This window comes from Kogia breviceps, chromosome 11 (genome assembly GCF_026419965.1).
Source record: "Kogia breviceps isolate mKogBre1 chromosome 11, mKogBre1 haplotype 1, whole genome shotgun sequence".
Taxonomy (NCBI): Eukaryota; Metazoa; Chordata; class Mammalia; order Artiodactyla; family Physeteridae; genus Kogia; species Kogia breviceps.
The window spans coordinates 85031304-85054971 of NC_081320.1; the positions used below are offsets into that span (position 1 = coordinate 85031304).

General features: G+C 40.8%; 1 protein-coding gene and 1 long non-coding RNA gene across 16 annotated transcripts in view; one reads left to right on the forward strand and one right to left on the reverse strand.

Annotated features, from left to right (window-relative positions):
* Positions 1–418: 418 nt before the first annotated feature.
* On the reverse strand, positions 419–17207 carry LOC136792177 (uncharacterized). The gene is made up of 3 exons (XR_010835623.1): positions 16925–17207; positions 8434–8600; positions 419–511 (listed from the first exon to the last, which is right to left on the reverse strand). It is a non-coding gene; the product is annotated as an uncharacterized lncRNA (long non-coding RNA).
* The window catches only part of ITSN2 (intersectin 2), a 145409-nt gene continuing 138900 nt past the window's right edge, over positions 17160–23668 (forward strand). For 6 of the 15 annotated variants that reach the window (XM_059079151.2, XM_067008015.1, XM_067008018.1 and 3 more), the window contains exon 1: positions 17676–17880. The gene's annotated coding sequence lies outside the window, so the exon portion shown is untranslated. The other 9 variants (XM_067008011.1, XM_067008013.1, XM_067008007.1 and 6 more) reach the window with 6 other exon arrangements.

A 23668-nucleotide genomic window follows, 5' to 3' on the forward strand; every position in this document is an offset into this window, starting at 1 on the left:
ACCCATTTCATGAGTCCCAAGTGGAGAACTAGCAAGAACTGAAGAATCAGCTGCACGCAGGTGCAGACAGGACATTTCTGATGCTCTGCTAAGCTCCTTGGAGAGGGAAAGCAACACCCTAGGTTTCCTGACTTTAACGGTAAACAACAAAGGCAACAACAAACCCACCCCCAACACCCACCACACACACACACACACACACACACACACACACACACACACACACACACACAATCTGCCAGTCACTGTTGGATGCACACTTTACCCGTTAGGGGGAGCCCAAGGATTTCCACACACAAGCTCCATTCCCTGGGGGAGGAAATCTGATACAGGTCAAGGACGTTTGGGGGCTTTATTACTAAGGGTGGAGCAAAGAATGTAAGGATCCAAAAGATTAAAAGCACTTGCTTACCTGTGGAATGTCCTTTCCTCCTGGCTCCTATTTAAATCTTTGCATCTTAAAAAGTGGTGCTCTGGGACTTCCCTGGTGGTGCAGTGGTTGAGAATCCACCTGCCAATGCAGGGAACACCGGTTCAATCCCTGGTCGGGAAGATTCCACATGCCGCGGAGCAACTAAGCCCGTTCACCACAACTACTGAGCCTGCTCTCTAGACCCCGCAAGCCACAACTACTGACCCCACAACTACTGAAGCCCACGTGCCTAGAACCTGTGCTCTGCAACAAGAGAAGCCACCACAATGAGAAGCCCATGCACTGCAACAAAGAGTAGCCCCCGCTCGCCACAACTAGAGAAAGCCCGCATGCAGCAACAAAGACCCAACGCAGCCAAAAATAAATTAATTAATTTTTTAAAAAGTGGTGCTGAGGTATCCTTGGTTGGATTTGTTAAAGAAAAAATTATTCTAACAATACTGTATTGTATACTTCAAAGTTGCTAAGAGAATACATCTCAAAAGTTCTCAGCACACCCCTCCCGATAAAGTATCAGGACTGGGCTTCCTGGTGGTGCAGTGGTTGAGAGTCCGCCTGCTGATGCAGGGGACGCGGGTTCGTGCCCCGGTCTGGGAAGATCCCACATGCTGTGGAGCGGCTGGGCCCGTGAGTCATGGCCGCTGAGCCTGCGTGTCCGGAGCCTGTGCTCCGCAACCGGAGAGGCCACAACAGTGAGAGGCCAGTGTACCGCAAAAAAAAAAAAAAAAAAAAAAAAAAAAAGTATCAGGACTATCTGAGATTAACCTTATTGTGGTAATCATTTCACAATGTATTTGTGTATCAAATCATTATGTTGTACACCTTAAATCTACACAATGGTATATGTCATTTATATCTCAAAAAAGCTGGAAAAAGTTATTCTGACACTTGCTTAAATGGTAAGGAAGACTTTATTCAAGATTGCAGTAGGTGTCAAGACTATCCCGAGGGAGAGAAGATCAGTCTCAACTCTGAATATAATAACAAATGGGGATTTACAGCCAAGGAGCAGAGAGGGGGAGGTAGGTAGATAGAAAATTCAGTGGATGGAACATTATTAAGAGGAGAAATCAAGGGTGGGGTCTTGCTAAACTGACTTAGTAGGATTCTTGCCGAAGGCTGGCCAAGGACTTAGACACCAAAGGTACAGGTGAAGAACTTGATCAGATATTGAGAGTTATCAGATATCAAGGGTGAGAAAGTCTCTCTAAACTGACTTGGCAGGATTCTTGCTAAAACTGGGCTACGCAGGCCTGGGCTTGTGCGGGAAGCCAAGTTTGAAGCCTAGTTGAGAAAATGTTCTCAGAGGAGCCTCGGCTTTGGTCAAGGAGAGTCTTTGTCAGGGTTTATGGAACAGGGGCTCTTTTTCTCTTGGTTTCCTTTTCCATTCTTTTTTTCACTCTTCCTAGGATAAGATCAAGTGTGGCCCTGAGGGCAAAGGACCTGAGAGGCCTGCTTTTTACTCAGGCCTTGTTCTTGAAGTCCTGCCTGGCTTAGCAGAAGATTAGGCTAGAAATTAGGCCAAATTCCCAGCCTGCAAAAAAAATAATGTCCTTATTCTCCATTCATATATTTTTCTCAGCAATCTAGTGGGGTGTCCATCTAGGTGGCTGGTGGAGTATTTGGAGATAAGAATACAAAAATCTTTTACACACACAACTAATCTTGATGATATATATATATAACTGAATATATAGTAAATACACACAAACACATACATTTTGACTTAGAAAGAATGTATATAAATATTAAAGCCTTTTTATTTTTCCAGACCCAAAACTAGATTGAATAATATTGCTAAATTTAATCTAAGACTCCCTAGAATGTGTCATAAAAAACAAAAATTGAACAGAGTAATCCAATCATCAAGACTGTCCTGTGTGTGCTTTCTCACTCAGTGTACAGGTAGGAAAGGCCTAGGATATGCCAGAATGCTATGCTTGTTATATCACTACTTCAAATAAACTTACAACGAAGAATGTATGTCCCCTTTAAAGATGAGAAAAAGATTTAGAAAGGCTAAATAACTTGTCCAAGGTAAAACTGCTGGAAAGGCAGAACGAGGAATATAATTGAAGTCTGAGTTTAGAATCTTATTAAAAATTATTTTTTTCTATAATTTAAAAGTAGTATTTTTAAAGATATTTTTTGATGCGGACCATTTTTTTAAAAGTCTTTACTGAATTTGTTACAATATTGCCTCTGTTTTATGTTTTGGATTTTTGACCATGAGGCATGTGGGATCTTAGCTCCCCGACCAGGGATTGAACCTACACCCCCTGCATTAGAAGGCAAAGTCTTAGCCACTGGACCACCAGGGAAGTCCCTAAAAGTAGCATATTTTAGATACAGACACCCCTATGTTCATAGCAGCACTATTTAAAATAGCCAAGACATGGAAACAACCTAAATGTCCATCGACAGATGAATGGATAAAGAAGATGTAGTATATATCTATATCTATAAATACACACACACACACACACACACATACATACACAATGGAATATTACTTAGCCATTAAAAAGAATGAAATAATGCCATTTGCACCAACATGTATGGACCTAGAGATTATCATTCTAAGCGAAGTCAGTCAGAAAGAGAAAGATAAATACCAAATAATATCACTTACATGTGGAATCTAAAATATGACACAAATGAACATATCTACAAAATTGCAGACTCACAGACAGAGAACAGATTTGTGGTTGCCAAGGGGGAAGGGGGTGGGGGAGGGAAGGATTGGGAGTTTGCAATTAGCAGATGCAAGCTATTATATATAGGATGGATAAACAACAAGGTCCTACTGTATAGCACATGAAACTGTATTCAATATCCTGTGATAAACCATAATGGAAAAGAATATGAAAAAGAATATATATATGTATAACTGAGTCACGTTGCTGTATGGCAGAAATTAACACAACACTGTAAATCAATAAAATTTAAAAATTTAAAAATTTAAAAATTTTTTTAAAAATTAAAAATTTAAAAATTTAAAATAAAAGTAGTATATTTTAAACTGAAATGAGATCATAACACATGCTTTGTAACCAATTTATCCAAATGATAAGTCATGAATGTTCTCCTACTTTATAGCCTTCAAATTCACTGTTCTGTTTCATTTTTCATAAAACTTTTATACTTCTGGGAAAAGATGGCAGATTGAGAAGACACGGTTGATTCCTTTCCTTCCCCTTTCCCCTCCCCCACAAAAAATGACCAAAGAAATGTAAAGTAAGGAATAATCTGTGTCAGCATTGAGACAGAGAAGAGAAGCATCCAAATATCAGATATTTTGAGGAATTTTACTAGATTTACGGCAGATGGTATTAGATTAAAGAATACTCAGGTAGGCTTGCCAGATTTAGCAAATGAAAATACAGGTTGCCCAGTTTAATGTGAATTTCAGATAACAATATATAATAAATTTTCTTAGTAGAAAAACTATTTATACTATGTTCAGGCAATATTCGTTGTTTACCTAACATTCGAATTTAACTGGGCATCCTGTATTTTGTCTGGTGATCATACTCAGAGCTCATTCACAGCTTCCCTGAAGGAACTTCAAGACAGGAAGGGAGGAAGGGAGGAAAGAGGGGAGTGGGGAGTGAGGAAGGGAAAATGGAAGGAGGGAGGGAGAAAGGAAGGGGGGGGATGCTAGAGTTAGATTTGGAGGGACAAGGGCTGGGATTGAGGAGCATGGTGAGGGTGACTGGAAAAGCTGCATCTGGGGTTCCAATTAGTTGTTAAGGATCCTGTGGGTTGTAGTGGCCCTAAACTCCTGGGTTGCCAAGTGATACTAAGTTGTAAAAAGCCTAAGGTAGGAAAATGGGCCCTCTCAAACACTGCTAGTGAATGAATAATTTAAAGCAGTTTTTCTAGAGGACAATTTGGCTATACATCTAAAGCTTTAAAACATGCATACACTTTAACTTATCAATATCACTTCCAGGAATTTATTCTAAAGAAATAATGTGTTCTTTAGTGTGTGGCTTATAATAACAAAGAAATGGGCAGAACTTAAATGATAAACAATAGGAGAATGTTCAAGTTATGGTACATCCATAAGGAATATACTATGCAGTCATTAAAAATGATTCCATAGACTATTTTGTGTGTGTGTGTGGTACGTGGGCCTCTCACTGTTGTGGCCTCTCTCGTTGCGGAGCACAGGCTCCGGACCCGCAGGCTCAGCGGCCATGGCTCACGGGCCTAGCCGCTCTGCGGCATGTGGGAACCCCCCAGACCGAGGCACGAACCCACGTCGCCTGCATCGGCAGGCAGACTCGCAACCACTGCACAACCAGGGAAGCCCCACAGACTATTTATTGACAGGAAGATTTTTCACCATATAGTTTAATTTTTTAAAAAAAAGGCAAGCTACAAAACTGCATTATGGTAAGATACCATTTTTGTAAGAATATAGATATTTAAACATATATGTACTTTATGCATAAAAAATGTCTGAAAGCGTATACACCAAAATGTTAACAATGGTTTTCTCCAAGTAATTGAATTTGGATGGTTAGTTTTTTTCTTTTCACTTATATCTATTTTATATATTTTCTTCAAAATGTATATTACCAAGGTAAATTTTTTAAAGTTTAAAAAATATTTCTGATTGGTGAGTTATACTTTTGAGTAATTATAAAATGAGATTGCAATTATAAAATAGGCTTTAACATTAAGGAGTATCTAGTTCAGATAAATGAACACAGTTTCTACTGGGTGCCAGGCCCTGTGCTACAAGCTGGGGATAGAGATGAGTTGGACACATCCTCCACCCTCCAAGAGTCTAAACCTCTTTGGTGAGGTTCCTTGGCTGTCAGTCTTGCTGGCTTCAAAAGCCCATTTGTCAGCCCATTCGGGATCATCCCTCACATTAACCATATTTACAGAGGTTGATGAACAAACTCGGATAATGTATTAATTTGTGCTGAGAATTATCACCGTCACATGGGCCAGAATAGTATTCTAAGCATGACCAGCACATTTTTTTTCCCTGTGGGGTGAACTACATAGGGACTCAAATTATGATTAGAATGTTGTTTACTTAGACTGGAATCATACCAGGGGAAGGTAGTAACTTAAGTTTAATGCAACCTGGCATTAGTACTCTTCTCCTCAATAAACATGGCCTTTCTGATGAAACCATAACTACCACAAGTGTGAGATTTTCTCTTCCCAGGACAGTAGTAATTGGATGGATACTGCCAAAATTCATCTCAGATGCTCTTTTATAAAAATCTCTCCAGACTAACAAATCTCCATTTCCTTCCAATTATGCCCTCAGCATATACTGTCATAATTTGCTCAGATCTGGAGCCATTCCATTTCTTTAAATTAATTTTCGTCTATTTTCTTCTCTGCAATTTTGTATTTGTGTAGTTTAACTCTGAAGATTGTCTTATTTTCTTAATTTCCCTTTCTTGAAAAGGCGTCTTATTTATACGCTGACATACAACAAATTTTATATAGTAAGTATATTTTTTTAATTAGGAAAAAATATTCCAAATCTAAAGGGGAAATAATGGAATGGGTTTTTGGTGAAGAAGTTAGGAACCATCACACAAGGCCTTCTACAACTGCTCACTTGCTCTTCAACCAGTACCACCCTGGGGTAAAATTTTTACGCTCAAATATGAAACTGAGCCTCTACCACATGAGGCAGAAGACACCGGGCCTAGCTCTCTCTCTTGAAGTGGTCATAAAGGAGTTGCCCCTTAGTGTAGCTTCCTTGGTTGCCAACTTAGCTATCCAAATTTTCGGTAATTGGAACCAAAGTCCACACAATCTACTTAACATTCTAAGAACGTGGTGTACCTACTGTGAATCATCCAAAAGGCAAACTAAGCACATTCTTAGGGTGCTAGCAATGCTTGTGTGTGCACACACACACACAACTATTTGGAAATACTTCAATATTAGAGAGTTTTTTTTAAAAAGCATTCAAATAGTCATCATGCTAAATTACAAAACAAACACATAATAGAACTTATTGGATTTCTTGATGTTTACTTTAAGGTTTAGTATATTTTGGTGTCTGTCTTGTTGTTGTTGTTTTAATTTCACACATGAGTTTAGGGCCTCTAAACTCTTAATCCAACCTTGGTGATACTAATTCTAATATAAGTGTTTTTAGAACTTTTAACATTAAAACCACCAGACATTCATATTCATCAGGCAATTACATACATGTATTCTAAATTTCAACATGTTTCAGCCACTGGAACATTCTTGACTCCTAAGAAGCCATAAAAAGTTTTTCATATCTCACTTTCATCATACACCAAAATAGCTCTTAAAGTTAATTTTACTTATAGTTAGGGTTTTGTGCCCAAAACCCAACACCTAACTATTAATCAATATTTTCAAAGTATTGAGAGTGCAGTATAAAGTGCCAAACTACATGTCAAAACCTGGTCCCTGCCCCAAGGCTTATGACACAGATTAAAAAAACAAATCAATTCAGACTATACACTGCATCAAATTAAAAGCAAGGCTAAACTTGAAAGACACAAACTTCAGGAAACTTTTTTTTTATAAATCCCTAAGAAGTTAACCAAAATTCTAACCAGAATTATTTGCTGGTTTGAAGGTAGAATTTTGTATTTTTGTTTCAATCTTCTAACAATGCCACTGTTCATGCGAAGAACATTTAACTTAAGAAGAGAACACTAGAGTTGTAATATAATTTCAGTTACTCTCTCGTGTTGTCCCAAATGAAAAATATCAAACAGCAATATAAAACCCTTTGATATTACCTAGATTCTCCTCAACCATCTCAGTGAACTAAAATATATCAAGCTGTTGTAAGAAGAGCCCCAAAGATAGCAGAATACTGCAAACTGATTTTAATATTTATTTTTCTTTCATTAAAAAAACCAGCCATCACTACCAATATGTCTGCCTGACAAAAATATTGCAGGAGACATCTTTTGTGGTATCTGTCTGTTTGTATTGCTCCTCCTTTCCCCTTGGCCTCCAGACACTACAACCCCAAAATCACAAGAGTGGAGCTGAGTCAGACTTGTTTATACAGCTTGACCCCACCCCCCTGACCACAGCTGACTGGGCCTGGAGTGGGCACCTGACCCAAGCTGGACCAATCAGAGTCTCATCCCAAGGAATCTGAAATTAGAACTGAGCAATTCAACCTTTCCTTAGGTGACTAGATCTAGAACATGGAGGTGGAGGTGGGGGTGGGGTGGGGATGAGGTGAGGGCATCTTCCACCTTGCGAGGAGAACTGGAAAAGGATAGGAAGTCAGTCTACAGAGAGAAAATGAAGCACAACTGCAGAGATGAGAGAGGGTACCTATTCAGCATTCAACACTGTACCCTCCTATAACCTTATATAGTTTTTGTTGTTGTTGTTGTTGTTTTTGCTTAAGCCCTTTGAGTTGACTCCTGTTATTTCCAACCAAACATCTTAACTCAACCTGGTCACTCTGACATGGAACTGAGAGTTTTATGTTTCCTTACACAAAGACATAAGAAAAGCATTTGCCTAAATTATTAGGGTGGGACTAAGTCCCTTTGAAACACATGGAAAAAAATCTCACCATGGTGAACCTATAGGTAAAGAAGCTTCGTTCAGTAGACTTCATCAAAGGAGCTATTCTCTGTAGGAATTTGATAAATATCCTTGCCCAGCATAACATTATTTTCAATGTATCAAAAGCCTTAGAAAACATTGAACTTAAATTTGTAAAAACAAAGATTTTTAGTATGTTTTAAGAGTTCTACTGCATAGAGTAGTACTTTACAATGAAAACAAACCGGGCCTCTCCTAGATTACCACCAGCAGCTTGTGTTCAAACAGGTCATACAATGTAGTAAAAGATAACTTCTACAAAGTGGTACTATTAGTACATATATCTTAGAAAAAAGTTTTAAAAATAGAACTTGGAAAAGAACCACCTGACTATTCTGATCAGGTAGGAGAATCTTAGAAACCTCCTCAAGGACTCCTGAGAAATACTCAACAATAATTACCTTGCTGAATTGTAGATGACATTATTCTGTTATAACACTTATTTTTTCAGCATCCAGTGACATTTATTGAGCATCTAATATGAGCAGGCACCATGTTATCTTGTTTACTGCTATATCCTCTTCGCTTAGCACATTCTTGGCATATAAAAGGCACACACTAAATATTTCTAGAAAGCAAGAATTGTGAAAGATAAATAAGAATCAATCCATGTTATCTGGTAAGTAGAGAATAAAATAATCTGTCCAATAAGACAATGACTAAATGATGATTTTAAAACAACCCTCTTTTGTATACATTAAGAATTCATATGAATTGGTAAAATAGGAATACCATAATATATAAATGGACAGAGAATGTGAATAGTTCATAGGAGAAAAAAATTAACTTTATTAATAAAAAGTAACAAAAATGTTGATCATCAGGACTGATCTAAGAAAAACGAGTTGAAAGATTACTTTGCCTAGTAATTAAAAAGTTTAAATGTAGATGAAATATACCTTTGATGAGGGTGTAATGAAACTGGTATATTCCTATGCTGCTATGGCAGATTAAATAAATACATTTTTGTAGAAACTATCAATAATTAAGTTCTGAGAATTAATTCTAAGGATGGACACCAAAAAAAGAAAAAATGATATCTGTGAAAATGTTTACTGTGAAATGTATTTTATATATGTTTAGGTGTTTAGAAATTACATGTTGGGACTTCCCTGGCAGTACAGTGGATAAGACTCTGTCCTGCCAATGCAGGCAGCCCAGGTTCGATCCCTGGTCAGGGAACTAGATCCCACATGCATACTGCAACTGAGAGTTCGCATGCCACAACTAAGGAGCCCACAAGCCACAACTAAGGAGCCTGCCCGCCGCAACTAAGACCCAGTGCAACCAAATAAATAAATAAATATTTTAAAAAATTACACATTATTTATAATAACAAAAAATTAAAATCAGCCAATAGGAGAATCCTTAAGTAAATTATGGTATTCATTCACTACATAATATGCACTTTTTAAAGAAGATAAATATGGGGCTTCCCTGGTGGCACAGTGGTTGAGAGTTCACCTGCCGATGCAGGGGACATGGGTTCATGCCACGGGCCACGGCTGCTGGGCCTACGCGTTTGGAGCCTGTGCTCTGCAATGGGGGAGACCACAGCAGTGAGAGGCCCGTGTACCAAAAAAAAGAAAAAAAAAGAAGATAAATATGGAAAATATAGAAAATATACTATTGTAGAAAAATAGTTATGACATAATGTTAAGTGAAAAAAAGCTAAAAATAAAATTATATTACACTATGACTACAGTCAATTAATAAATATATATCCATATACACAAGTCCTGGAAGTAGAATGAAAGTTTAATTTGTTGGAATGGTGCAACTACATTATTTAGAATCTAGATGTAATTCTAAATTTATTTATAATTATTGATACAATGTTATTTGGGTAATAAAAATAAAAACAAAATCAACCCCCTTTCTCTGAAGAAAAAATTGAATTCTAGGAAAAGAACATTGTAGAGAGTTAAGACTCGCTGGCTATGGGGACTTTGGTCAACAACCCTCTTAAGCACCAAAACAATGCTGGCATTTTCCAGAACACAGAACTGAAAATTCTTAGTGCAGCAATAGAAAGAACTTGAAATTATTTCTCGGACCAAAGTGAGAGATGGACAGATAGATGGATGCATAACGTTTACACAAAGGTTTTCATTAAATACCTCTTGATGAAAATGAGAGAAAAGGCGATCTCTTAAACATGACTTAGTCTGAAATCTTTTTTAGTTCCTCTTGCCACAAATGAGTAAATTCTAGGCAGACTATTTCAAAAGTGTGGTAAAAATTTTGTTGCTTCAAAGTGGATTGTTTACAACATTAAATAAAAGAAGCCAGGCACAGACAGGTACATACTGTGTGATTTTACTTACATAAAATCTGGGAGCTGGCAAATTTATGATGTGTGTACTTTACTGCCTGCAAATTATACCTCAATAAAGAAGAACAAAAATGGTTTGTAATTAGATAAGATCATTTCACAGAATTAAAACTGGACACAGCCATTGAGAAGATTTCATTTTCCTTAAACTGCCTATTTGGAATGTAATGAAGCTTTTCTAAGTATTTTGAGTAATCCAACCTTACTAAATTACTTTGGGTCAGTGTGGGTGGTCATGAATGGCAAGATGTTCATTTAATTAGTTATTATGGCTCACATTGGTCAGACGGAGGGTACATCTTAAGGCCATTGCTGCCTCTACTCTTCAAATGATCGGGTGGATTCTCTTTCCTAAAGAGTTACGTTATTTACATGACAGACTCTTAAAGGAATCTAAGAAGCAAGCCAATGTAAGTCACAGCCTGGAAGTCTGTGGCCAACATAGAGAAGGGGCAATTGCACAGTGACATGAGGCCCTGGCTGCAGAGGGAGGAATCCCAAGCTCCAGGAGTAACACGCAGTGTGTCTGACTGTAAAGAGGAGCTTGACCTACTATTTGCATCTTCATATTTTGGGTAAATGTTCTTCCAAGATAAATAATTTTGGAAGTTGTTACTTATGCACATTTAATACAAAACAGAAATTATTGACACTGTACTACAGTGAGAGGAAGTCTCATATAGAGCACGGACTTGAGAGTCATAAAAGTCAGGAGTTAACTTCTAGCTCTTCCACTTCCTAAATATGTGACTGTGGAAAAATGATCCAATTCCTCTAAACTTCAATTTCTTTGCCTGTGAAATTAGGTTTATAATACCTGCTATACGCTGTTATCTTCAGGATTGGAGACTATATGAGTGACTGGCATGCTCAGCAAACAATGGTGGTGGTGATTGTTAAATATTAGAACTGGATACCAGCCATTCTTAGCACTTATGGCTTTGTTCAAGGGCTGTAGTTTTTCTGACACTCACATTTTTCATTTGTAAAAAAAGCCAAAAATATCCACCTGTTGAAGAATGGCTTCTGAGGTTAAATTAATTTGCAAGCAGTCTATTTTTGTCTCTTCTTGTGCTTCTACGTGTGTCTACTGAATTAAGCACTTTAAAACTAGATACCAGAAATGGGGGGAAAGGTCTGTTTATTGGATACATGCAACACAAAAGGAAAAAAATCAGAAATGGCAAATAACACCAGCACCCAATCCTAACCTCCAAGGCAGAAAATTCTCCTGGAAGGGTGGATGAGGATGGCAACTGACTTCAGGTTGCTGACCTCATTTTAGGCAGTGATTTCATTGCTCTATTTTTTTTTAATGGCTTATTTATTTATTTTTGGCTGTGTTGGGTCTTCATTTCTGTGCGAGGGCTTTCTCTAGTTGCGGCGAGCGGGGGCCACTCTTCATCGTGGTGCGTGGGCCTCTCACTATCACGGCCTCTCTTGTTGCGGAGCACAGGGTCCAGACACACAGGCTCAGTAGTTGTGGCTCACGGGCCCAGTTGCTCCGTGGCATGTGGGATCTTCCCAGACCAGGGCTCGAACCCATGTCCCCTGCATTGGCAGGCAGATTCTCAACCGCTGTGCCACCAGGGAAGCCCCCCCATTGCTCTAATTTTTAAATGTTCATCTTGTTCTTGAGGGAAGTCAAGACAGGGCAAGTTTCAAGTATATCACCTTGGATCACAGACAAGATGGCAGAGTAGAAGGACATGAGCTCACCTCTTCTTACAGAAACAATAAAATCACAACAAACTGCTGAAGAGCCATTGACAAAAAAACACTGGAACCTACCAAAAAAGATACCCTACATCCGAAGACAAAGAAGAAGCCACAACGAGACAGTAGGAGGGGTGCAACTGTGATAAAATCAAATCTCATACATGCCGGGTGGGCGACCCACAAACTGGAAGATAATTATGTCACAGAAGTTCTCCCACAGGAGTGAAAGTTCTGAGCCCCATATCAGGCTCCCCAGCCTGAGGGTCTGGCAACGGGAGGAGGAGCCCCCAGAGAATCTGTCTTTGAAGGCCAGCGGGGTTTGATTGCAGGAATTCCATAGGACTGGGGGAAACAGAAACTCCACTCTTGGGGGGCACACACAGGGTCTCATGTGCACCAGGACCCAGGGAAAAAGCGGTGACCTCATAAGAGACTGGGCCAGACTTACCTGCTAGTATTGGAGGGTCTCCTACAGAGGCGGGGGTGGGGGGGTGGCAGCTGTGGCTCACTGTGGGGAGTGAACCCTCTCAGAGGCCACCATTTTCTCACCAAGACCTGGCCCTAACCAACAGCCTAGAGGCTCCAGTGCTGGGACACCTCAGGCCAAACAACCAACAGGGTGGGAACAGAGCCCCAACCAGGTATTGCCTTTCCGGTACCATCAGGCCTTAAGCCAGAGCCTCAAATTTTGCAGGGAACAAGTACCCCAATAATGAGAACATTCCTTCCTTCACACTAGGGAACTTCCCTCCTTTTTCCCCTAAAGTCACTCCTATTTCTACTTCTCTGTTTCTCATCTGCTCTAGGGCTCCAGATTAGGGTATGGGAGGTCAAGAAGCTAAGATAAGAGCAAAGGAACAAGTTTGTCCCATTGACCATTCCTCTAAATTGAGTCTCAACTGCTCCCCACTAGTGCTACTTCCTTGCTAACTCCTTGTGTTCAGTAGCTGGAACACAATAGGTTCTTAGTAACTATTTACCAAAGGAACACAAATATCAGATTATGAATCAGCAAATACAGGCATACCTTGGGAATTTTGAGGGTTCAGTTCCAGACCACCACAATAAAGCAAATATTGCAATAAAGTAAATATTTTGGTTTCCTAGTGCATATAAAAATTATGTTTGCATTACACTGTAGTCTATTAAGTGTGCAACAGCGTTATGCCTTAAAAACGAACATAACTTAAGTAAAAAATACTTCATTGTTAAAAATCCTAACCATCATCCAAGTCTTTAGCAAGTTGTAGTAGTAACATCAAAGATCATGATCACAGATCACCACAATAAATAATGAGAAAGTTTGAAATATTGTGAGAATTACTAAAATGTGACACAGAGACACAAAATGAACAAATACTTTTGAAAAAACAGCTCCGATAGACTTGTTTGATATGCAGGGTTGCCACAAAACTTCAATTTGTAAAAAGGCAGTATCTGTGAAGCACAATAAAGTGCAATAAAACGAGGTACCTCTGTAGGTGTCAAAGGAAGCCCAAGGCCTTTTCCTGGACCCTGACCTCCCCTATTCCTGGCCTGCTTTCATCTGTTTTTATATTCAGAAACTAGGGCAGCCTCAGCTTGGTTTCCCAGGTTAACTTTGACTTTAGTTCTTTATGCAAAGGACCAGTCAGTACATCTATTCTTTTGTGTGAGCTTTAAGAGGAAAAAGAAAGTAAAAAAGGGACAAACCTTACTTTCCATGTATTTCTCAGAAGGGATAGAATCAATGTGACAGTATATAAGTGTGTGTGTGTGTTTGGTAGTGGCACGGAAAGACTGTGAGGTTGTGTTATTTTCTACAATAGAACAGAAGAGACACCCTAGCTGGAAAGTACAGTTGCTAACAGTAGAGGCGGACTAACTCCTACCAAAGACAGAAGGTAGAGGGGGCACAGCTTTAGAATCAAACTACTCACCACTTCTATCTCCAGATGCCCTGAGGATCAGGAGGGTAGAGCCAGGTTTTTCTGGTGTTCAGTGGTGGAACACTGCTCCACTGCTAAAGCACATCTTACATGAACCCCAGATGGTACCATATAGTCAAATATACATGTAACTGGAATGCCAGAAGGAGATGAGAGAGAAAGGGGCAGAAAAGAAGTATTTAAAAAAATAAAGGCTAAGATTTTTTTAAATTTGATGAAAGACAGAAACTTGCAGATACAAGATTATAAATGAACACCACGCAGAATAAACACAAAAAAGTTCACGCTGATGTACATCAGAGTCAAATTATTGAAAGCCAAAGCCAAAGAGCAACTCTTGAAAGCAGCAAGAGAAAATAACATATTACACAGAGGAAAAAAAATGATCTGCTCAACAGCCTACAGTCATCTGAAACCATGGAAGTCAGAAAAAATGGAAAAACATCATTAAAATGCTGAAACTAAAAAACCCCCCTGGGCTTCCCTGGTGGCGCAGTGGTTAAGAATCCGCCTGCCAATGCAGGGGACACGGGTTCAAGCCCTGGTCCAGGAAGATCACACATGCCACGGAGCAACTAATCCTGTGTGCCATAACTACTGACCCTGCGCTCTAGAGCCCAGAAACCACAACTACTGAGCCTGTGTGCCATAACTACTGAAACGTGCGTGCCTAGAGCCTGTACTCTGTAACAAGAGGAGCCACCGCAATGAGAAGCCCACGCACTGCAATGAAGAGTAGCCCCCACTCGTCGCAACTAGAAAAAGCCTGTGCGTAGCAACGAAGACCCAATGCAGCCAAAAATAAATAAATAATTTTTTAAAATAAATAAATAAATAACTCCCTGTCGATCCAGAACTCTATATTCAGGGGATATATCATTCAAGTATGAAAGCAAAATAAAAATATTTTCAGATAAAATAAAACTAAAAGGATTTGTAGCCAACACACCTGCACTATAAAAAACACTAAAACAAGTTCTTCAGTTAAAGAGAAATATCAGATGGAAACTTGGATCATCAGGAAAGAATGAAGCACATCAAAAATAAGTATCTGAGTAAATTTAAAGACTATTTTTGCCCCTTTTCTCTTAATTTCTTTATAAATTGTTTAGACCACTGTCTTGGGAGATTTATTACTAGTAGAGGTTTTACATATGAGCTCCAAGTTCTTCCTACTCTATATTTATCTTATGAGATGCTTAGAGTCTGGAATTGCTTCTGTACTCTACTCTAAACTCTTTCCATTACTATGAATTTTTATGTGGGTTGACTGGGTAGGAATGGGGTGAAGGATAGAATCTTTGAAAACTAAGAGAAACAGAGATTGCTAGAACATAGGATATATATGGTTGGGAGGGAGGATCAGTACAGGGAAGGAAAACAGATTGAGATTAAATGCTCCCATGGTAAAAGCTAGGTCACCAGGAACACACCTTGAATCTATCCTAAATTGTGGCAGAACTTGGGGAAGAGAAATGCAACATACCAAGCCCCCTACCTAACTTCTCACCCTACAATAATTCCTAAACTTCTTTAGACTTGGCAGGTACATCTATATGCCTTAGGTAGTACTTAGTTCCTCCAGGTATCTGATTTCCAGTTGGTGCTGGAGATGAAAAAAAGAGATGGTGGGATTTGGGAAATACTAAGGAGAGAAATTATAGATACAGCTCCAAGGCGTGCCCTGTGGAGAGAAGAGGAAGTCAAAGAACTGGGATGGTGGAGGTACCATCAATGCTGAAGAGTAGGACAGGATGGACAAACTGGCCTCAGAGCTCTGAATGGAACCCTGAGATATAATTGTTTTAGTGTTTGGGGTACTATAGGCTCCCAGTTGTATTCAGGACGTCAATTTCCATCAGAGGTTCTTAGCTTTTTGGTCTATTTTACGAAGACTTTAAAAATGTTCTTTACTTCTTTATAACCATTCCTTTCTATAAAGTTCATGTTTGTCTTGCCAAGGATTTGGCTCCTCCTTCAGAAAGAAAGAGGACTCAGGGTGAATTGCATCAGGTCCAGAACCCAGAAACACAAATGACATTGATCAAATGATGGGAGGGAAGTGGAGACTGGCTAACAATCTGCCTATCTGGAATTAAAAACAGGTTTCGCCTTACAAGCCAACTCTCTGGAGCACTATGTTGAGAAGGATTCAGAGGCCTGGACTGAAGTAGGGGCTCTGAAAGGGATCACAATTAAGTGGTGATGTCCGTCATGGGAATGAGACCATGTGCTCAAGGGTGCTATCTCTAGCTTGGGTGGTTTGTTTGCAGGCTGATTAGTCCCCAGCAGATAAGGGATAGACTGACTGGTCTCTAGTAGATAAAGGACTTCCTAGGCTAATGCAAAGGAGTCAGGTCTCTCTGTGTCACTGAAGCTCAGGACCTGTCTGTCAGGTCTTGGTCAGGTCCAAACTGAAGAGTTAGGAAAAACACTGAGTGTGAGAGCGGGAAAAGCCTGTTTATCATCACTCATGTTTGCTAAGTTCCTCACAAGAGTTGGTTGACTAGTTCAGATAGGCCTGGGCTTTGGAGTCATGCCTCTCAAGCCAGCCTTGCTACCTTCACATGCCTCAACAGGTAGAATGAAAGCAAGCCATGGGATCATCTGATCTGCACAGATTTCTCCTTTTCCAACAAGTCATGGGGATATGAGTTTTGCACATGGGACCAGCCCCGCCCCTGCCTCTGAAAGCCAACAGAACTCTTGGGTCTCGGACCCCCACTGTTATGCCCAGAGGAACCACTGACTCCTCTAACCCCAACTAACAAAAAGCCTTTCTCTTGAAGGAGCGCTGTGTCAAGGGCAAGTCCTCCATAAATGGCGGTGACTTGTGTTATCTAGTCTTTTGCGAAGAGACTAGGAGCTGAGAGGGGAGAAAAAAAAAGAGACACTGAATTTGAGCTTCACCTGTCAGGCAGCTATCAGGCGGGGAAGAACGTCCAGCATCCGCAGACCCGCAGGTCGTGGAGTTCACGGAGAGGTGACTGTCTTCTTACTGCTCGGCCAGAGTATACGGGGTAGTTGCTCTGCGCGTGGATGAGGGTTGGAAGGCCCCTTTCTTGCCCTTTTTTTGTTTGCGATGGAGGAGGGTGAGGAACGCTGCATGGACGACCGTTGGGTACAGTGAATCCTTCTCCGCTACCTGAGGGGAAGGACTCTAACACACCCATGAGCAAGGGTGGGAACAACCTCCTCCCGTCCCACTCCCCATTCCAGGGGAATCGAGCTCCCAGGTCGGCGAAGATACTGTAGTGAGTGAGAAGGCTCCAGGGAGAGCGCCACGGGAGGGGCAGCAGGCACGCCTCATACACCGTTTGGCCCTTTTCCAAAACTGGGGGGTCTGCGGTGGCGGGAAAAGCACCACCCAGCCTCCACATGTCACCTCGCGGAGGAGGAGCCAGGTGGGTCGGCGCCCCTCCAGGAAGGACTGCCGCGTCCGGGGCTTCAGGGCTTCCCCGAGGGGAGAGCGGAACATTAGGACCAGGCCCGCGGGGTCCGCTGCCCTGGGGTTCTGGGGGTGAGGAGCCGCGCCCGCGCCAATTTCGGGTTCCCGAGGGTGGGAGAATCGGTGCCGGGCAGCGGCGGGGCAGTCAGCTGCCCGGACCGTCGCCTCCCACCCCGCCCCCCGGCTTCCTGCGGAGGCCGCGGCCGCCATGTTGTTGTGGGGCTGAGGCGGCGCCGCGGAGCCCGAGCGGCCGTGACAGGCTGCGCAACAGGTTCGTTGGCGGCTGCCTGACTACGAAGCGGGCGCTGCAGCGGCGGCGGCTGGGCAGGGTCTCCCGGCGTCCGCCCGCGCCCGCGCCGCTGGTGCCGAGGGCCGCGGGGCCGCGCTGTGACGTGCGGGAGGCGCGGTGGCGCGCCAGGTGGGTGAAGCTGCTGCCGGGCCTGCCGCAGGGCGCGGGGCAGGTGCGGACGCCGCCGTGTCCGCCGCAGGGAGGCTCGCGGGCCGGGCTGGGCGCCCCGTACGACGCGGACGGGCCCTCGGGAGCCCGGGCGGAGCCCGAGCTAGGCCCCTGGCGGGCTTGGCGGCGCCGGGCGGAAACCTCCGGCGCCGGGTTCCTGCCCCCGCGGCGGAGCCAGGGCGGACGACGAGGGGCCGGGGCCGGGCTGCCCCTTCTCCACGGCCGAGCCCCGGCCCCCGGCCGCGGCCTCTTCTGGCAGGTGCGGACGCCGCGGCGGGCCGGGGGCGGCGTGGCCCCCTCGCTTTCGGGGTGCGGGCAGAAGAGAGCCAGCCCTGAGGGGCACCCGCATGCTTCCTCGGAGCCCCATTTTATTTTCACGGAGTTGGTTTTCCTTCTTGGTAAGGGTTGGTGCGGAATGTCAGGTGAGCCGCATCCCGGTGCGTCAAAGTAGCCCGAGTCACGAGAGGCCAGTGGGCGGATGCTCGGCGTCCACCGCTCACCTTAAACCAAAGTTGGGAAATGTTGCAATTTGACTTTAGCGTTATTGACTTCCAGGGTGTATAGGAAACACTGAGAGATGTAATCTCTTGGACCAGAGTAAAGTTTATTGCTTTTATAATTTTTTTTAAAAGACGCCTGCATATGCATAGTGAATGGGTAAACCGAGGCTGAAACTGCAGATGGCTTTGCATTTTGTAGAAGGATGCTGTATTTGGATTTATTAATCCTGTGCTTCATCGTCGAATGATTGCTGATGGCAAGTATGCTTCATTTGTATTATTTAGGAATTAGGCGTATTTTTGATGGAGCCAACCGCTTTGTGATAGGAATTAAGGTTAACACGAAAATGTTTGCTTTACTAAATGCTCTAATTTGTTTTTACTAGTGTTTACTTGCTTAACCAGAAATAGGCGAGGTGTGCCTTGAAATTTTATGTTGTCCCAGTCAGCTTAATTTAGGTAGCCTAGACTCTGTAGGTTAAGCCTCTTAAGAAAATTAATTGCCTCTCTCCCTGTGCTTGTTTGCTATGCTGTTAATCAGCGGTAAAACCTAAACGCAATCTAGAAACATCAAGTAGAACCTTTACATAAATTAATTATGACGTCCCTCAAAATTTAAAGATAGTAGCAATTCTGATGTGCTGTTTCTTTGGCCGTGCCTACGATTTTCTTGTAATTTCTTTATTTCCCCCAGCTTTACTGAGATATGATTGACATATATCCTTTATTATTTCATAAGTATGTGAGGTGGAAGTTGTTTTTAAAAGCTTCCGTTTAAGGACAGACAGAATTCTGTGGGGTTTTTTTGGAGGACATGGAAAAAATGTGCATGGCTGCTGTTTTAGTGTAGTATTAATGAGCCTCAGAAAAGGTTGCATTTTATACTTTAATGCATGTAATTGTTCCTTTTGTTTACCTTTATAACGAAAGGTAGAATTGTCTGAGAAAACTTGACCTGTACTGAATTATTGAGCAGGGAGGTACTATTGTTAGTTCAGCACATTTCAAGGATAAAATCCTGATCTCTCCTGAAAATGAGGAAATGTGTTAGGCATGTGCTGGGACTGGAATTATGGTTTTAAAAATTTTTGTATTTTCACAAAATCAGAATAGTAAAAGGAACCTCTGTACATCCGTCACCCAAACTCAGCAGCTTTCAAGATCTTCTTTACCCATTTCTTTCTTTCTTCCTTATCTTTATTTTTTAGTTTTTTCACTCTATATACTTAACATATCTCTTTTTTAAAGTGGAAATTTTCTTACATAACCCTAAGATTTCTATTTTATTGTCTCTTTAATGCAGAGTTTCACAAATTTCTTTCTAGTAAGACAAAAAGACCATTATCAGCCATCTCCCTTTTCAGCTACTTTCCTCAGTATTAAAATGTATTTACCATTCTTGTCATTTATTGAGCACTTACTGCCTGCCAGGCCCTGTGCTGTGGTATATAATCATTTGAAGCTCACAAAAACCCTATGAGTAGTTCTTTTCCCTCCCATCAAATAGATAAATGAAATGTTAACCTGAAGGTTAACTGACTACTCTAGGTTAACTGAGCTGCTCTAGGTCACTGAGCTAGTAAGTACAGGAGCCAGGTTGCAAACCAGGATCCTTCTAACTTCAGCACCTGTTCCCTTATCTGGTACACTCATCTTGGTTCAGAAATTAAAACAAAAACAAAAGGTTAGTTGGGCATTCAATAAATATTTGTTGAGTAGATGAATGAAAGTACATATTATTCCATGGATAAGTAACTAGCATTTTTATATACTATATTTACTTGTAAAGCATTTATATTAACAAGTTCCAGGAATGATTCAAAATAAACTAATCACATTTCTCAAAATGTGGTATTTTATTACCATATAGCAGTGCATTTTCTTGTTTTTCTTTTTTTATATTCTGATCTTTTCAATACCTTATTTATGGAAAAATGTATGGAATAACTATTTATGAAGAAAAGCTAAAAAAGCAGATTTTTTGGTGTGAATTGTTAAAAGTGGATTCCAAGTATGAAGTAGAAAAATCATGTTTAGGATTAGTTCTGTAAAAGAATAGTTCTAAAGATGAAGATGCATCAGAAACGCTATCTTTTGAGTTCATTCCTGACTTTTTATCATCCTTTAACTACAGAGCACAGCTGCTAATGTTAAGAGTCCTATTGAGTAGAGTGTGCATATAGGTATTGTTGAGAAGGAGGAACTGAAGGCAGAGAGGAAGTGGGGGAGGGGGGAGGAAACTGAGCAGAAATAGAAGTAGGGCAGTGAATACATCAAGAGATAATGTATTTTTACAACTCTAAGAGAGCAGCATATTTCATTTGCAAATGTATTATTTTGAGAGATTCACTTAAAAATTAATTTCACAGCTATATCAGGACACTGAATGATTTATTTGTGAAGCTTTTTATTTATTTTTATCTTAACTGTGGTAGGTAAGAGCACAGGCTTTCAAGTTAAGCCTCCTACTCCCAGCTCCAACACTAAATAGCAACCCTGAGCAACTTATTTTAATTTTCTAAGCTTCTGTTTCCATATCTGTAAAATGGGGGAAGTAACATTACCAACTCATAGTGCTGTTGTATATAATATAAAGTGCTTAGCACAGTGACTTCTGCTTAGTATAAGTGCTTAATAAATGTTACCTGTTATTATTCCAACTTACGTTGATGAGAAATTTCAAAACTAAACTTAGTTTCCTTTTTATTTTTTATTTATTAAAAAACTTTTTTTAACCTAGTAACTGGAAAAGAAATTAGCTTTTTAGGCCTTAATTTTTTTTTTAACATCTTTATTGGAGTATAATTGCTTTACAATGGTGTGTTAGTTTCTGCTTTATAACAAAGTGAATCAGCTATACATATATCCTCATATCTCCTCCCTCTTGCGTCTCCCTCCCTCCCTCCCTATCCCACCACTCTAGGTGGTCACAAAGCACCGAGCTGATCTCCCTGTGCTATGTGGCTGCTTCCCACTAGCTATCTATTTTACATTTGGTAGTGTATATATGTCCATGCCACTCTCTCACTTCGTCCCAGCTTCCCCTTCCCCTTCCCCGTGTCCTCAAGTCCATTCTCTACGTCTGCGTCTTTATTCCTGTTCTGCCCCTAGGTTCTTCAGAACAATTTTTGGTTTTGTTTCTTTTTAGATTCCATATATATGTGTTAGCATATGGTATTTGTTTTTCTCTTTCTGACTTACTTCACTCTGTATGACAGACTTTAGGTCCATCCACCTCATTACAGATAACTCAATTTCATTTCTTTTTATGGCTGAGTAATAGTCCACTGTATATATGTGCCACATCTTCTTTATCCATTCATCTGTCGATGGATATTTAGGTTGCTTCCACGTCCTGGCTATTGTAAATAGAGCTGCAGTGAACATTGTGGTACCTGACTCTTACTGAATGATGGTTTTCTCAGGATATATGCCCAGTAGTGGGATTGCTGGGTCGTATGGTAGTTCTATTTTTAGTCTTTTAAGGAACCTCCATACTGTTCTCCATAGTGGCTGTATTAATTTACATTCCCACCAACAGTGCAAGATGGTTCCCTTTTCTCCACACCCTCTCCAGCAGTTATTGTTTGTAGATTTTTTGATGATCATTAGCCCTTAATTTTTAATCGTACCATCAAAACATTCCTAAAAGAAGGCTGGAAGATAGAGTAGAATTTAGCCACAATCCCATCTCCCAACAAAGAATCTGCCCTTTTAGTCCCCTTAATTTGTGGGGGGGAGATGGGGAAACATAGCCTGAAATAAGAAAATGTTGTATATCTGCAAAAGAAACAACAGCTTTGGATTATTACTTCAAAGTCTTTGAATCCATTTGCTTAAATAACTTCTACTTTTCAGTGTGAGGAGTGCTTGGCTAGTGTGAGGTTGATAATGGGAAAGAATGATCAAGGACGGTGGCAGTGTGAAACACGGAGTCCACACAGATAAGGACCCAGCAGGGTTTGCTCCGACAGTTAGGAGGACACTGATAACTGTTGCTTTATTGTTTCATTTTTGCTTAAAATACGTATTTGGACACTTTCTTCACCCCCCTTCCACTCCTCCTTCACACTTAAGAATGACTGCTTAAATATAAGAATTAAGTAGGTCAAGTTAATAAATTTCTCAATTTATGTTAACACTAGATGACTTTAATTTTAGTAAGTATGAGATACTTTTTGGTGAATATAAGTGAGAACTTCAGGATTAATGAAGTTTGCTGCGAATGATGCAGGCTGGGAACACTTGTGTAGCATTCATTCTCTAACTTTGTGGTAAGCCCTAAAAACCGGAATTGTAGAGGAGAAGCCATGGTTAAGACTTGAGATTTAATTTCCCTTACTCTAGTCTCCTCACGAGAAACATTTTAGGCTTTCCCTCTGCTAAAGTTCCAGTGAAATGCTTAGACAACCTGTATTAGAAGGCTTTCCCTCACCACCTCTCCTTTCTTGTGGTGTCTGGTCTTCATTCCGTGATTCTGATTGGAGTTTTTGCCTTCTTCTTCCGGCATACTAGCTCCTACATCCAGGATCCGGGGTTCCACTGGGTCCTGGAAAGCGAAGTCACTTGGATGATTGAGGTGGAAAGAGCCATTTAGGTTAGAGACAGATAACCCAAAACCTTCTGAACACTACTTTCCAATACCTGGGTTTTATAGTCTTTATGACCTGGTGGTAATCCCATTTTGAAAAAGTACATGCTGCAGCTCTCTCTTAAATCCATCTTTGCTATTGCTTTCCTCATTAGGTTGACTTTACCCCATCTTTGTTTTTCCAGGGGCTTCAATGAAAAAAAAGAAGCCCCTCTTTCCACCTTTTCTGCCACCTGCTTTAACTTTCTTTTCTTTTTTCTCAAACACTGTCTTTCCTCTTTAAAAAGTTAAACCCAACAGAAATCACTTGTAATTCTTGGTATTGAATTTAATTCTTTCTTTTAGCAAATAACGAGTGTCTACATGCCAGGAACTGGCCCAACCACTGAGAATATAAACAGTGAAAAAAATACACAAAAACCTTGGCCCTTGTGCTACTTGTATTCAAGAAGGGGGAGCAGAGACAAAATGTCTAGGAGTTAGAATTTGTTAAGTGCTGTGGAGAAAAGTAAGGTAGGAAATGAGGCTAGGGAATGTGTGGGTAGGTGGGTGAGGATAAATTGAGAGAAGTAAATTGGCCTCATTCAAAATTATTAAGGAATTCAAGATTGGGGAAGGATTATTGTACACATTTTATGAGTAAATTTAATAGTATTTC